This window comes from Mercenaria mercenaria, chromosome 2, assembly GCF_021730395.1.
Source record: "Mercenaria mercenaria strain notata chromosome 2, MADL_Memer_1, whole genome shotgun sequence".
NCBI classification, from domain to species: domain Eukaryota; kingdom Metazoa; phylum Mollusca; class Bivalvia; order Venerida; family Veneridae; genus Mercenaria; species Mercenaria mercenaria.
In genome coordinates this window covers 89,823,846-89,837,333 of record NC_069362.1, presented here as the reverse complement: position 1 = coordinate 89,837,333, position 13,488 = coordinate 89,823,846, and the positions used below count along the sequence as shown (strand labels likewise).

The 13,488-nt window shown below is 32.8% G+C and overlaps 1 protein-coding gene across 2 annotated transcripts in view; it reads right to left on the bottom strand.

Annotated features, from left to right (window-relative positions):
- LOC123564553 (allatostatin-A receptor-like) overlaps positions 1 to 13,488 on the bottom strand; it is a 104,680-nt gene that overhangs the window by 51,269 nt on the left and 39,923 nt on the right. For both annotated transcript variants that reach the window (XM_053537174.1, XM_045358220.2), the window contains exon 2: positions 3,640 to 3,686. The gene's annotated coding sequence lies outside the window, so the exon portion shown is untranslated. The remainder of the gene's footprint in view (positions 1 to 3,639; positions 3,687 to 13,488) is intronic.

Sequence of the window (13,488 nt, the reverse complement as noted above, 5' to 3'; positions counted from 1 at the left end):
ACTGTATTGGCTTTGTGTGTGCGCGCGTGTATGGGTGTGTGTGTGTGTGTGTGCGGGTGGTGTGCTCGTCTGCGTGCTGTAGGTTTCGTTTTGGGGAGGCTGCGTTTTTGGTGCGTGGCATTCCCTGTTTCATATTTGTCTTTGTTTTTTAAAATAGAAAAAAACGGAAACTCCACAGGTCGTTCAACACGACAAAAACGAAAATGATCGGCTCGGTTTGAACTTTGAACGGAATAAAGAAGGGAAATGTAAGGGGACGGGGAAAACAAGGACAACTATTCAACAGGGATAATTGTCAAATGCGGTTATCGTTTAAAGATCTACCTTAGCTACATTAAGCAAAGCAAGAAAACATTTGCCACAAAAATATGACATGTTTCAAACTAAAGACGATGCAATAGCTTCTTTTTAAGGATAAATGATTGATTAACAGATGTAACCCTGATATTCTGTTACAATATATCCATAAACCCTAACATTTTATGTTTTATGTAAACGGAGATTTTATTGATTAAAAGAAGAGTTGATAGACTTAATTAGCGATGATCAGTGTAGTAGAACGAATGTGAGAACAATGAAAGCTATAGAGGAGTAACAGTGAAGAGGCGGCACACGCGTTCATACTCAATGAATTGCAACAACCGCTAAGATGTTAGCCGACAAATGTAATAATGAATAGGTACGAAAGACTATATCGAAGGTATCATGTGGATCTTTTCTAATAATGAAATTGAAATTGAATGTTTTCTTACAGGGGAGTATGTTGTATTTTTATTCTCAAGGAAGCCAAGCTGTCCTATTATGAAAACGTTTGATAGAAAAGTGGCTGGTTTTTTATTATTTCACAAACGAAGGAATTGAATTCGAATGAGCACTACAAAACTCACAAAGCTTTGCTACATAAATATGAAAACTTCCCCGACAGTCTGTATGCATTCCTTGTCTCCACATTTAATATAACAACCTAATCCCATGCCTTGATTGTGCGTTTAGGAGGATTTACTTGCTATTGGCAGATACGGGATAAGATTTATCATTAACTGAATGACGTTCTTTTGTCCCTAGAAATAGAGCGTTTAAATAACAACTTTAAGTCTTAAGTTGAAATTTCGTATTTAAGACAGACAGCTTTTATTATCATGCCTAATTTGAAAAAACGTGTTCTTTGTTTTTGTTCAACAATAGGTCCTTTTTATGTTCAATCGTAAACAAACGTAATTCAGTTAAACCCGAAAAACATCCAAGTATCACCAAAATCTCCATTTTACACAGACTGTCACTCAATAGTCATGCCCATCTTTTTTTCAATTACGAAACAAACAAAATTTAATTTGCATGCAATAGAGTATAAATCAAATAGAAAGTTGTAAATGCTAATTAATTAACCTGTATACTTAGCGTGCTAAGATAATGCTATTACTGGTTGCTATGTTGAGTAATTTGCAGGATATAACAATTGAAAAAAAGTTTTTTGTTAGAGCATTAATATGTCAAGAATGTATCTTACTGAAGTACGCAATCAGTAAACTATTTATTCTCGATTGATATAATCTTAAAGAATATGCTAAGGTAACAATCACTGGTTTAGTCAGACATAGTTTCTCTGAGTTCTAGTCATTAAACTGATTACTTCATTTTCCTGCACATCTGTTAATGAGAAAATAAAGTCGTATAGCAGCAACTGCAGACGCATTAATAGATACATTCAACGGATTTTATTTCTAGCGAAATTAATTGATACACTACTGACGGAAACTAAAGATAACGAGAAAAGTCAAGCCACGGCAAATGAACACCGCGGTTATACAAAAGAGATGGTAATGGAACCATATTTTTCCACTACGTTCTTGATCTATTTAAACGTATTTTTGTCAGCATAACATAAATTCTTACAGTAATGTCTGCAAGTATAAGTTAATTGCTATAGTAATGCTATATTAATGAGATCATGATATAAATTAATGTTTAGATAGATGGGATGTTGCTATCATAAACTTATCATAACGTCCATAAGCTTTTGCCACAGTTAAATGTTTTACTAGATCTATTATTATTGGGAAGGAGGGGTTAGCGAAAAGAAACATGTTTGTAAGCTATCGGCATAATTTTGTTTGGTAGGAATTTAACATGTGTCTGTTTATAGAGTATACATACTTTACTATTTGACTGCGTCTTTATATCAATATCGTGATGATACATTGACAGTGAAATGTTTCATTAGTTACATATATATGTGTATTAAAGTCAATAATGAAAATACTTCTGTCACATAATTTTAGTGTAATCACCAGTACATTATTTAATAAGATTCCACTTGGGTACTGCCACTTAAGTCTTAAATCATTTAAAAGTTTTACTGGACTAAAGTAAGCATAGGCGAGACTTCTTTGCTTTTTGCCATAAGTTATAAACACCTCAAAATACCTTGTATATATACTTCACCATCTAATAAGAGTTTAGACTAGTACTGCTTACCGGTACTCGAATAACTAGCAGTTCATTTGTGTGTTACAGTGTACATATAAATATAAAATGACAGATTACTGTTTGGTCCGCCTAATCCGTAACAGTGAAATGTGTTTAAAAATTGTGAAAATCGTGCAAAATCACAATTTCAAGCTGCTTGTCTTAATTACAAATATTTATCATTTTAAATGTTACCACTATGCTAACTGTGGTATCCTGATCCATTTACAAATAAAGTCAAAATTGTTATTTTTTCGATGTTGGTTTCAAACATATTTGTTGAAAATATTCATATCAAAATCATTTGTTGACCGTACATTCAAAGGTAATCAAGATATTTTGAAAAATTATAACTTATTTTACCACCCTCGGAGTTCTTCAGAATGATGTATATTGTCAATAGCGTTTTCTTACGTTTTACAGAAGACAAGAAAAAACTCGGGAACGGAACAGTGTTTCGCAGAACAATCAATGACCGTCTTATCCCTGTCTTTAGCAGCAATATTGTGTTACCCGACAGTCAAAAACAATTCCTAATATATGCCAGAACTATTTCCATTGTTTATACGTCATGCCCTTTATTCACTCACTACAGAAAGAAAGGGCATGCGTCTCCTTAAAGAACTACGAGTTGGATTTATCATCATTTACAATCGTGTAAGAAAAGACTGCAAGCAACAATCAAAAGGATTTCCTTGTCGTGCTTTTGATAAAATTACAGGAAAAGAAAGACGGCCATTGCTCTGGTTAAATGTCTCTATCCAATTATAGAATTACATATTAGCAAGGACCATCGGGAAACCAAAGTTTAAGACTTTTGCTGACCATATCATCAAATTTCTTAGTCGGTTACGAAATACCGACCATATCAGTAAATTTCTAAGTCGGTTACGAACTACAAAGTCACTGTTTATTATGCAAAAAAGGAGAACAAACTTTTACTACTGTAAAATCATTAACATTTTATTTTCATGGGCAAGAAATTTCGTGGTTTTGGCTAAAACTATTTGTATAAATATGTGTTCTTTAACCGCAACTTCAGAATATAATATAAATGTAGATGTTAATACTTCGTTGGGGTATTTTGTCGAATATTAATGATTTTACAGCATTTCTTTGCTTAACTTAGTCAGTGTTACTTGCACTATTATTAAATCAATATTATTGTCATACCTTGTCAGAATTCCCGAAATTTACTGGTCTTTGGACGTGACGAGTAGCTGAAAATAGAACAAAACTGAAACTGAATTATTCAAGTAAGTGCATTTATTTTATCTATTTTGTTGGGTTAAACGTCGCACCGACACTATTATAGGTCATATGGCGACTTTCCAGCTTTGATGGTGGAGGAGGACCCAAGGTGCCCCTTCTTGTATTATTTCATCACGAGCGGGCACCTTGGTAGAACCACCGACCTTCCGTAAACCAGCTGGATGGCTTCCTCACATGAAGAATTCAACGCCCCGAGTGAGGCTCGAACCCACATCGATGAGGGGCAAGTAATTTGAAGTCAGCGACCTTAACCACTCGGCCACGGAGGACGCTCAAGTAAGTGCATATATAAGAAAATGAAATATATCAGTTATATCTTGTCTTGTAATAGTGCAGCTCCTCAGAGACACTTTATAAATCAATAACACGTAACAATTATCTGGAAACGAAATCTACCAGTTTGTCGATGCTATACTATGTTACGGCTTGTTTGATATACTGTAAAACGAAATATACAGTATTCTAACCATCTGTGTTTAAATAAGTTATCGGTATGTATTCTTGTAATTTACGTGACCCTTGGTATTGTTATTTGACTCGTGCTGATTCGTTTTATTAGATAAAAGTTATATTGACTAAATTTTTCGTCAAATGGAAAATTTCTAGCTTTTTGTAGTGAAGGAAGACATGATGATCATTAGAGCTTAATCCATTACTATGAAACTGTGTTATATGTTTACTCAACGCCATCTTAAATATATACTAATGCAATATGCAACATTCCAATTTCTTGTATACTTATATCGCTACACTACTACAGTATAAAATATGTACGATTGTTGTCGAGCTTGTTTGCGGTTAGCTTTGACATGCAATTAAAGTTTTATTTGTAGAAATATTTACATCAATGGGACGGAGTTCGCCCTTCATCTCAAATATCAAGAGTATAGTTGAGAGGTTAAAGTTGATGTCAGATCTTGTCCATGCGGTAACTATGACATGCCTAGAGCTATACCATGGGCAGAATTGTTGTCTAACATAAACTAAATATTGCACTCTATTTCAAAATTCATAAGTCACACTTTGGGTAACTTAAACATGCATGAAGCAGTCATTTGTAAATGGAAGAAACACGTGTAGCTTCCACATGCATGGTGCAGTCTCTTATTTAACGGACCGAGATCGTTAAATCAATATGGCCACTTGTCAACTTATAACATACTCGACATTATTGCCACTGGAGCATTAAAAGTAGGAAATGAAAAGTTTTTCTGCAAAAATTCAGCGTCTTCGAATCAAACTAAATTACAAGGAAATACAATGTTTGAACTGTATTGAATTCATATTTGATCCATCTTACATTTCAAATAAAAGACTCTAAAACTTTATTATTCAATACATTTTGAAAATAATTTAGAAAGAGGTAAAATGTACGTCAGGTATATAGAAAATATGACCTGTGTAACAATTGTGTAATACTAGCTTTCGTTTTAGAGTAAGAGTTTTTCTTGCACATTTGTTTTCAAACTTAAGCTACATTTATTTCTGTGTACGTGTAACGTCAGTTTAAGACGTCGTTGTAGGTTTAAGTGATGTGTTCATATCTGAATATAAATTATGTGATATACTGCTCTTTTATTGAGTTTAACTATTATTGGTTATACGGCGACTTTCTAGCTTTGGTGGTGGAGGAAAACCACTCTTTCGTAAGCCAGCTGGATAGCTTCTACACGCCTCATTTGAAACTTTAACCAACATCGGTGAGGGGCAAGTAATTCAGAGTCAGCTACCTTAAAAATTCGGTCACGGAGGCCCCCATTTGTATACATTTACTGACATAAACGGGTATTGTCAACAGTAAACTATTTAACACTCAAAAATATATTACATCTTACAATACATTATTTATATATAAACTTTCAATTCAATAAATAAAGAGTAATAAAATGGCTGATATCACCCTCGTTAAGGTACATTCTATAGCCAAAATATCGACATTTTAGTGCTTGTCTTTACAACCATTTTGCGAATTTTTACTGAAGAACTACATAATTTGATGAATGAAATGCCTATTGAAAATGATTTAGCTCTCCTTCGAAGTATATATCTTGAAAAACAAATGCCAACTTGTACCCGAAAATCCGGACAGAAGACAGAAAAAAATATTTTTAGGTGGTCTTACTTTTTCAAAATCGACAGCTGCTACATTCAAGCATTATTCTGCCTAAAATTGTGACCAAAACGTACCTAGATAATATATCTACTTCCTGCGAGCAATCAATTTTTAAATAGATTTGATGAAAGTGCCTTTTAGAGTCGATAATTTCAGATAATTTTTATTTTCTCCTTTTTTCATGCAGACATCATCACTTCACAACTAATTTGAGATAAACATGCGTATCTATGACAAAAATTCATAATATCATTACAAGGGCAATACACATAAATGTCAGATTAGTCAATTTTATTTTTAGAAACGGTTGCATTCACAAAGTAATTGACAGAATAAAATGTAAATTTCAGCATATTTTTCCACACAAAAATGTGTTAGTGCGTAGAAATGTGATCAGGCTGAGCACATGGTCTTATGGATTTCATAATTTTCGGCGCTTAACGTGAAAACAGTTAAAGCACAGGATTCACAAACATTAAATTTATGCTTAAATCTATATGCGATACATTATGCATATAATTATAATTCACGATAATACCGCATATGGAAGTAACTGGAATAAATTTGGACTATTTCCTTCGGAAGTTTACATGACTGTCCTGTCAAAAGGCCTCCCTCGTGTTTACATATTTTGACAGGTCGAGTTGTTCTAGGACTAGGAACAATGGTAAGTGCAGAGTTATATAGATTTATATAAATTAATTATTTTTGCAACGAGTTCAAAGTAAGGTTGATAATCAGTCGCCCCTATTTCAAGATCTGAGAATGATTTGCCTATTTTTGGGCGGAAAACATAGCATATGCATGCTTGTATCACTGCAACCATAGATTATCATTAGATACCACAACAAATCATTCTCAGATCTTGAAATAGAGTCGATGCAGAATAACGCATTGTTTCATAGATAGTGAATCGATCAGAATAGATCATTGTCATAGAAAAAAAAACGTTGATGTACTTTTTCAATTCGAATTGACATAATTTGAACATAGACTCTGCAATTATGCCATAAAATATGTCTGATTGGACGTGCTGAATCATCCGGCAAAAACCATCAATATTTCTAAAGTAACATTAATTAGAATCAAGGTCTACTGTGCATTTAATCCGTCATGTGTTTGTTTCAGATGAATGAATACCTGCACCATGGAAACAATATCATTTGCAAACTTTTTGAACCTGTGCTGGGCGTTCACACTGACATTTCCTGTTCAACAGGAATACATGATGTCGACCAATAGTACAGCTAGGTAAATGTCAATGTTCTATATATATTCTACAATAATTTCGTAAAAAATGAACAATGTCTGTAAGTAAGCCAAAGAAAGGACACCTCTGCATAGCTGACAAGGTCAGGGGTCTGAATGAAGCATGATCATGCACCAAATGTCAACAAATTTATACATTTATACAATGGAATGAAATAACATACAGTAGGCCTATATTACAGCAATGTGATTAATAAATAGTATCATAATTATTTATTTTACATGGCATGCATGAATTGTTCAACTTCATAAATCAACTGTGCTGTAGATCTTCAGAATCAGTAAAAAGAAATGAAGCTACATGAGTAGTTTTAAGATAGTTACATAAATCCACACTTGTCAAGATTCCATATATAATGCTGATTTCCTTATATGGGTGGTTTTCAAAATAATGAACCTTTTTTTTTATTTTTCACCTTACTTTAATTCAATTCAGTTTTAGAATGTGTTTTGGGGCAAATCATATCCAAATCAATGTATTCAAGAAATGTGTGCAGTTTCAGATGAATGACTCAAGCATTTTTAAAGTTATGTTAAATTATATAGCTAATTTTGTCCCCTCTGCACCAAAAGTGTGACATTTTGCATGAAGGATAGTTTTCAACTGTGTTTTACTTTTTCAAACCAAACTTAACTCTGCACATTTAAACAAAGTACTTCTCTTTACATTAACTACATTTTATTCTTACCAATAGTTCATGTCTTAATTGTGATGGAAGCCCCTTCATAAAAAAAATAGTGATAAATTTAAAAGTTGAACACTACAATTTCATAACCTCATTACTTTTCTTAAGATCTTTATCCTTACAGCTTTGAAGACACCTTATGATTTTATTGTTTTATAAATCAAATTTCTCAGAATCTTCATATATGTCTATACACCCAAAAATGTCCCTTGTAAGTATTCTTTAAATAAAATGGGTTTTTACTTTATTTCCCTCTAAATGGAAGTTACAATGGTTACAAAAGCAGCTTTCAGCTTCACATATTAAGCCAAAGTGATGTCCACTGTGCACCTTTTTTTGACATTCATCAGTTATCATAGCATTTATATTGTAATATGTTGTGGCAGTTCTATATTCTTAGCAGTGTGTAAGTTAAATGCAGGCATTACATGATAATTAAGCATTATATAAGAATCCCAGGACAATTTAAATTTTATTTTTTGCAATTTTCTCAAGTTGGCAATTTTCAGGTTTAAAAGGGAAAACATCAATTTTAATTAAAGTTTACCTACATATGTAAAGATTCAGTAGCAAGTATTTGTAGTTGAAAGAAATTTACTTACTATGAACATATTCCTTGAATATATATTTTGCCGCCATTTGTCCCCTGTGCATCTTCTTAAAATTAGTAGCATTATAAAGTATGTATGAATTTTACCATTCCATTTTACCATGCATGGTATTTTGTCATTTTTCTACTCTGAATAAGCAATGCATGTAAACTAAATGATTTCAATGTGTTAATTGTGTTTAACTTATTTTTCATTTAAAGCATTACATGCTGCTAAATTTTCATGTTTGTGTTGTGAAAATTTTCAGTTTTGTAGTTATTTTGTGGAATAAATTAATTGTTCAATAGACTTTTGTCATCTTTAATCTTGTTTTGAACAGAAAAACTAATACTTAATGAATATTACACTGATTTTTAGTATGTGTCCCCTGTGCATCTCTTAAATAACTCAGTTTTGAGTTGACAATTTTAGAAATTAAAATCACCAGACATTTTTGAAATTTGGAATGTGGTTTATAAACCTGCAAAATGTGAGGAAAAAAAAGGTTTTATAATAATATGTTAATTATTTTTCATTCAGCAACAACTTTTCTAGGTAAAATTTTATTTTATGTCAGATTTGTGCAGAAAGGGTGATTTTAAAAACCAAAGTCCACAAACATTTATTAAATAAGTTTCAAACTTACTATACACAAACACCTATTCATATATGTTGAAAAAAATTACTGTTATACATATTTCCTTGTCATAAAACACTGCAATATTTATCACCCATCTTACTGGAAATTCTCTGAACTTATAGACTGAAGACTGTTCAAAATATTATCTGATTGGTATTTCTCAACACTTTCCCAAAGTTGTATATTTCCTTGAAATTTGAATTAGTTGCTATCATAAAAAATAGGTGACTACCAAAAGAAATAGGTTTGAATTTCCAACCCCTATGTCACACTTTTGCTTCATTATTTTGAAAACCACCAATATGTTTCCACATAGTTTTTTATATACTATACTATACTTATTTCAGATGAAGATACAAATTTATTCAAAAAAAATAATGGGACAATGAATGCTAAAATTGCCAAGACGAAGACTGCCAATTTACACACCATTTTATACAGGTAGGTGTTTAAAAGTGTTTTGAAAATAGATATGGCATTCAGCACTTATTTTACAAACTATAATAACTGATTTTAGAATTATGTACATTGTACTTTTAAATTGTTTTTAATGTGAAGTATCAACAATGGAAATTTATAGAGAAATCACAGTTAATTGTGAAAGAAAAATTTATGTATATATAAATCTACATGTTGTGCTTTGTTTAGTTACAGTATGATATGGTGAACAAAAAGCCCTCAATGCAGTCAGTTCTGGAGCTTTGGTTAGACTATGAACAGTAGACATCAAAAGGTACAGGATAGTTTAGAGCTGCATTTATTAATTTTTTTTATGTAATTACTATTTATCAGTTCAAATGAAACTTGGTACATCAGCATAAAGTGGACAGGCACATATTGTCAGGACTATCAAATTTCATTATTTGTTTCTTGGGTTATTATGTCATTTTCTTTTTCAAATTGTCATATCATAGCTTCCTTCATACCTTTTGCATTAAAACTCTCTTTCTGCAGATTCCATCATATTCAAATGGATCATGGTATACTTCATGGCCAGGCAGCAGAATTATACACATACTATAGTGGATTTTACATCTGATGACAGTTTTCTAAAGTTATGGTCCTTTTAGAATCTTGAATTAAATGAAACAGTTACAGTTTCTTTTCTTTTGTTCTTTATGTACTCTGCTCCTCCCCCACTTTCTATCCAATGCCCTTGAAACTTGCAATACACTTTTACCTTAAATGTAAAGGCCTTTATCTCTTTTAGCCTAAAATCTTAATTTGTTATGCCCCTTTTTATATTATAAGAATTATATTTCATGTCCTCCTACAGTTTTCATACTGTGTCACAGTGCAAAAGTAAGTTGATATGAAATTATCAACATGAAGTAGGCATGCACATATTGCAAGACTTCGTTTCAGGTTACTTTTTATTGAGTGATGTCCTTTAAAATATCACAAAAACACTTGTACACAGTTTCAAACAATTCATAAGAAATTTAGTATACATTATCACGGGTACTAAACAGTGCCTGCGGTACTGACTGTGCCGACGAGGATTGAAGGCACTTCGCTTCCTGTACCGCAGGTACTTCGTCAATGTTTACAAAACGAGCGAGATCGGTGAGTGATTTTTGTCATTTTTGTCATTTTGTTACTGCATGGAGTATTTTTTCAAAAATCGGGGAATGTAGCGGGGTGTAGATGTATCTTATCTACATATCCATGCTAAAATTTGTGGCAAATGATCAATTTCCTAGAAACGTAAGGACAAAGAGGTTGAGAATGAAACGTGATTTTTTCACATCAGTGACTGTTTAGACTCGATTTCTTTTCGCTGACCCAAACGATGTCGTCTCTGCCGTCGTAAATTATATTTATAAATGACATGTGATCTGCTAAAACATAAAATGTGTCCAGAAAATTCCGAATTTGAACGTTATGCCACTTTTGGAAAAGTGCCGCAGGCATTTTGACGATGCCGCAGCCCCTTCGAGGTGCCGCAGGCACTTTCAGAAAGTATCGGGACATAAATTTGGGCCGAAACTAGACAGATGGAAGAACAGAGAAACAACATTTCCTTCAAGAAACGAAAAGAAAAACGGGGTGGAATAATATGCAGTGGAATGCAAGTCAACTGAAGTCAGGTACCCTCATATTGCCGCATTTCAGAAAGCGGTCCGCAGAATAAAAACCCTATGCTGCTCGATACGTTGTTTGTTTTTTTTTCAAAGTTTTGTTTGCAGGGAATAAAATAGGTTTTTGAGTCGGCTAAAGGCTGAAAGCCTTTTGACGAGTCCTTGCTGTTCAGCGATTCTCTAAATGGACCGAATAACACGTGAAAGGATGTAGTTCCATTAGATTTCTCAAAACTTCAAACAGTTCGCTGCATGAATGAAGTTAAGTTGTGTCAATTCCCTTTGCTATGACCAATATACGATGTAATTTGTCATATTTATGACTTGTAATTGTGCAATACTCGAATGTAACTCATTAAGCATAAATGTGCATTTTAAGAATTGCGCAGGCTTACAAAGCTTAGGTAACATCCAGCGAAAGACAAAAATAGTTCCACAGGGCTCCAGGTAAGATGCGTATTAGCGTAAATTACGTATAGAAATAATGCAAATACGCATGTCTAATAATTTCTAAGCGTATAAAAACGTATATAAAATTTACAGAAACGCACACAATGCTTTTTAAAAACAAAATCTGAATCGTCTGGATGCGTTAAGTAACATAGCGATCAGCCTTAATTCTTCCACATTGAACGTAAACACGCATCGTATGATTTCTATAAACTTTGCGTGGGTTGAATTTTGCAGTCAGTAAACGGATAAATTATCGGAAGAAGAAGCTCTTACTGGTTTGTTTAGTTACTACTGGTATTAAAAATGATTTTAATTCTTATTTTTCGAGAAATAAACAAATCGGCGAAACACTAAATTGTACTTTCTTGTAGTTTTGAAATCGAAGTAGATCGTCTATTTTTTGGCTGCTTTCACGAAACGAAACAACTTTTTTATGAAAGATTTAATTAAGAGGTAATTTAACCGTAAACTTCAATGTCAGATACTGCCAATTGCTGCTAAATGTCTTCGTATCATCACAATTTGTAAATATATTGTTGAAAACTGGAGAAAGTGTAAGCGTATCCGGATATAATATTTTGGGTAAATATCGAGCTGTGTTATGAAATTTTTAAGAAAAAACTAAAACAAACTGAAACTGGTAGACTATACTGTCAGTACATCAATCATTAGCCGACTCAGGCCCTTCAGGCCTTTGATTACGTACATGTAAAAACTATTAAAATTCTCCCGTTTGATCGTTTATGAGCTATACTTATTAATTTTCTCCTTTTTTCTGAAAACATTTTTAAAATATTTTTTTTGTAGTATACTTAATATTTCCAGGAAACGTTAGGATATTAAAATAATACAGAAAATTTCAAACATCGATATAGTTTCTGATTTTATACCGTAATAACTGTCTAGTAGTAAATGTCAGCTGTCAACAATGGGCTCTTACACAAATGGTATCGAGATTATAATGTGAATCATCGCAATAATATTTACAGGAAACTTCTGACTATTGAGACTCTTATTAGAAAACTTCGCTTTATCACGATAATTTCTTGAAGTATCCTGACAGCTACCTACCTATCTCGTGGCAGAGGTTATAATGCAGTAATCTGGTCAAAAATGTGCTTCCGTGGTGTAGGTGTAGTCGAAAGAAGTCCCTAATAAATAGATCTTAAGTTTTCTATTCTTCGCGCAATTTCGCATAAATCGGGAGCCAAATGGGCATCATTCCACTCGTGGAATTAATTTTACATAAAATAAGGTTGTTAGAATTGGATATGTCATTGTTTTGGCTTTCTGTCTATCAAACTTATAAATTTGTACAGAAAATGTTTTATTATATCATCTACCCGACGAGCATATATTTAACATCCTGGCACTCTTGTTTTATTTTGTTCAAGCCAAGATGCTGTATTGGCATATAGTATGTATGATGAAAAATGTCCTTAGGCAGGGGACGTTGCTAACTCTGTTACAAATTCTTGTTGTTGTTTTTTCTGGAGTTGTTGCCCTATTTGATTTTGAACTAATTCATCACATCGTGAACTCGTGAACTTAAGTCGAACAGATCCATCCAACTGAATTGAAACTAGGTATACATCAGAAGCATGAAATGAATATGTGCATGTTGCCCTGACTTTTATGATCGATTATTTTGTCAGGAGTTGTGGCCCTTCTTTAACGACGAATGACAACTACATTGTAGTTTTCTTGTCTTCATTTCAAATAAAACTTGTTTAGCATCATAAACATTATGTAGACATGCGCATTTGTTTCTTGTTCAGTTGTTTAACTTCTATATATTTTTCCTTAATAACATTATTGACCCGTCGTTATTATAAATTATTGAATGAAACATTTTTGTCGACATCATTCTAGTTCGCTTTGCAACCTCCGTGAAGGAATATTGTCAAACTATACCGAT